Consider the following 4,258-nt stretch of genomic DNA (forward strand, 5'->3'; position numbering starts at 1 on the left):
AGGGGATATGGCCACACCACAATCCCTTCTCCTCCATTCTCCTCTCGGGATCTTGGGCGCACACACACAAGTGCCCGCCGTGAGTTTTAAGCCACCAGGTCCAGGACACGAACCATGGTCGACTACATGAGAGTCCAGCGACATAGTCATTATACTAACTGCTGGTCCCCCAGAATGTTATTTTGAAAAGGTTACTCCTCTCAGGAATAGTTCCCCCTCATACTTTATACCAACTCTTGATAATTTATGTTTTCTTTTTTCTGATGCAGGTTTCCCCTCAATGGATTTCTTTCTTATTTTAAGATTAGACTTTTTTTAAGAAAATATTTTGAAAAGGATCTTTTCTAATTTTTGTCAACTAAACAGATCTGAGCATGAAACCTTTTTTTGTGGAGGTCCTTTTATGGAGTGTCTTTGAGAAGTCTTACAGTAGCACAGCAGCCTGAGTATTAGAAGAACTGTGGTTTAACCCCAGACCTCTCTGTGTGGTTCTGCACTCAACAGAATATGACTATTTTCTTATTTTACTAATTGGTAAAATGACAGAAATTTATAATAATTTTCGATACCCTTCATCTCTAAATACTGTACAATTATAGTTAGAAAAATGAGAGTAAATGCATACTCATTGAATCATATTGGATAATGCTTGTTCAGATATCATGAGTGATATTAAATAATATGTCTATCTTCTTCATTTCTGGAGCTGAGAATGGAGCATGGAATTCTTGGGCAGTTGGGAAATGATATAGAACTTTCAACAGAAAATTTCAAAAAATAAAGATCAATAAATACAATCAATTAAATTTGTGGAATTCTGATTTTTTTAAAAAAAAATTCTATTCAGTAAATAGCGAACATATGGGAAAATTGTGTATCTGGCTTTTATTTTTCCATGTTCAGACACAGCAAAGTAATTTTTAAAACTTTGCTAGAGCATGTGTGCTCTCACCAGAAAAAGCGAGAGCAAGAGAGAGTGTGAAAGCACCACCCTACCCCCACCATGGGCCATGGTCACACCATAATCCCTTCTCCTCTGTTTCTCCCTTTGGAAATTTGGACATGCACACACATGTACCTCATGTGTTTTTCAAGGTACCAGGTCCAGAACTCAAACCACACAGTTAGCCATATCCTATCCGGCCACCTTAATCAACATGCTACCAGTGGACCCCCAATTGTTTTTTGTTGTTGTTTTTTACCAAATAGTTGTAAGTGGATTTCCAAGATAGTTTGGCCAACAAATATTTAATAGTGTTTAAATATTACTTAAACAATAAAATTAATAGTACCCTGTTTATTAAAATTTGTTAGTATGTAAAATAGTTATAGTACAGAATATCTACATATAAGAGTATACCAAGAACATTAATATCTATAGTTTTGGATATAATGGGACCAACTTAGTTATAACCTGAAACAGAAAAGAAAAAAATGATAACAAATTATCTATATAGATTATGATGTTATTTTGCCAATTTATATAAAAATAAGTGAGAATAATCATGAAACAGATTATTTAAGGATCATATGTAAACAAAATTTATATAGGAGTTAGAAGTCTTAAACATATCAGTAACAGAATGAAGAAACTGAGAATGTTATATATTGATCCTATTCTACTCCAAAAGCTAAAAAGCAACAGTCCAGGCAGAGATGCATTTACAAATATAAACTCTTACAAATAACAGAAATTTACAATACCATGGTCAACATAGTTTCAAATTTTAAAAAAGAGAAAAATAATGATAGAAAACCTAATAAACAGAGCAATAGTTCAGCCTCATTTTTAAATGTTATAAGATATTAAAGTACTAATAAAACTCATCAGTATATTAAAAAGAAATTAGCAAAGATAGTTACAAATGATGAATTAGGTAATATTTCTTATGAATAGGTCAAGAAAAATAAACATCTAACCATCTTAAAGCTAACAGATAATTATCAACCTGCTTTTATATAGTACATACTTTATATTATCTATTTATGCATCTACCTGTAATCTATTTATACATGCTGTTATTGTGTTTATGCCTATAATATTTATCTGTAGGATATAATGATTTAGCATAGTGTTGGATTTTGTCAATGCTTTGCTGTATCTATTGAAATAATTGTGTTGGTTTTGTCTGCTACTCTATTGGTATGGTATACTACATTAATTAATTATGGGATTTTTAAACCAATTTTGCATTCAAGTGATAATGCCCACCTAATCATGGCATACAATCCTTTATGTTTCAGGACTCAGTTATGGATATTTGTTAAGCACGTTTACAACTATATTCATGAGGCGTATTGGTCTATAGTTTTTATCTTGTGGTATGCTGGTCTAGCTACATAGTTGGGTAACACTGATTTATTTTGTTGCTTAAGTAGTACCAGTTTTGATCATTAGGAGTTCCTTCAGGTTATGTCCTATGCTCTGTTGACAAGCTTTTATTGTTAATTAATATATTTATTTTAGCACTTCCATACTTTCTATAAGGAGAGTTACTGTATCTCAGGTTCAGTTTGGGTTTTCAAAACCAGTGCTGGAAGCAGCATTGTTTCCAAGGGTCCCAAGTGCCTTTCATTGGAGGACAGTATTAAGTTGAAGTCAAGATCTGAGCACTGGGTATTTTCCTCCATTCTCTTGGGATCTTGGGCATGCACGCACATGCACCAGGCCTGAGTTTAAGTTGCCGGATCCAAGACTCGTACCATGCTCGACTATGTGGGAGTCCAGCGATGTAACCATTATACCATCTGCTGGTCCCGATGTATTCTCATTTTTATTCACATCACTTCTTTTGAAACTATATATCTGGGAAATATATGCATGTATACATATATATATATAGGTAATTATTTCTGTATCTGCATCTATGTGTGCAAGCATTAAAATGAACAGAGTTCAAGCTGATGTCACTATACTCCATAGTTCCTCCATACTTACGTGTAACCTCTTTTTATAATAACGAGAACCCTGACCCCTATTATCTAACTTATTTACATTTTTGTTTAGCCCTAGTGTACCTGTAATGTATTTTTAGAATTGTTAACCATTAGCTCTGTGAGAAACAATTCTAACAACTAGAAAGTAGTGTTTAGAAATTGTGTGTGTGTGTGTGTTTAACAATATAGTTTCTAGCCAATACATGTTACCTATTTTCAACATTATGCCATAAATCATGCATTTGAACTGTATTATTTCAACTGTACAGTCAGATTCATCTATCAATGTCTGTTTTCTGTCCCTGAATCTCCCAATATCTGGTTGATTTTAATATGCATGTAATACAGTTTACTATTTTTATGTATGTTTTGGGTTTTGCTGAATTTATCATGTCACATAGTCACCACTCTAATACTATGTAGAATAATTTTCTCACTTTTTCGGTTTTATTGTGAACACCTGTAAGTCAAACATTTCTTCTCCACCAAGCTTTGGCTATCTCTAATCTGTTTTCTTCCTCTGTTTCTCAAAATGTATTTGAGATTCAGTTGTCCCCTCTTACTAGTAATTTCATTTGATGTGGTTTCAATTGCCCCTGGTATAGGACAAGATATTTTCAAACAGAGACAGCATTCCCCTTACTGTTATTACAGTATATTGTTATAGTTGTCCTATTTGTATGAGTTATTGCTAATCTTTTGCTGTGCCTGACTTATAAACTTTATTGAAGTGTGGGTATGCTCTGTACATTGAACTCTTTTCTCTGCCCCTACCGTGGCCCTGTTTGTCATTATACCTAGATGCAAGTCACATTTGGAGCTCATAATCATCTTGTGACCATTACTTTCTTTCTTTCTTTCTTTCTTACTTACTTTATTCATCTATTTATTAAGTTGCTATGGGGCATGTGTGCTTGTTAGAGAGACAGGAAAAAATGAATGTGAAAGTACCCCCCACCCCCATGGCCACACCACAGTCCCTTCATCTCCATTCTCTTCTTGGGATTTTGGGCACACTTACACATGCCCCAGCGTGTTTTTTTCAAACTGCCTAGTTGGTTGGGATTCCAAGTGCAGTTGGCCACGTAAGAACCAGCACTGTAACCACTGCGCCACCTGCTGGCCTGGGAACATTGCTTTTACCTAATGGAATTTTCCAATGGCTGGGGCATTCCAGAGGTACTCCCACAACTCCCAAGTCAACATCACAAGATTAGAGGTGCTAAACCCTAAACATATTCTGCAGGTTCTGCTAATTGCTAAAATAACCTTTTGTTGTAATCCTCAAACAATGTATGTAGAAACCAGATCCTTGTCCTAG

Source organism: Tupaia chinensis, unplaced genomic scaffold (assembly GCF_000334495.1).
Source record: "Tupaia chinensis unplaced genomic scaffold, TupChi_1.0 Scaffold000320_2, whole genome shotgun sequence".
NCBI classification, from domain to species: Eukaryota; Metazoa; Chordata; class Mammalia; order Scandentia; family Tupaiidae; genus Tupaia; species Tupaia belangeri.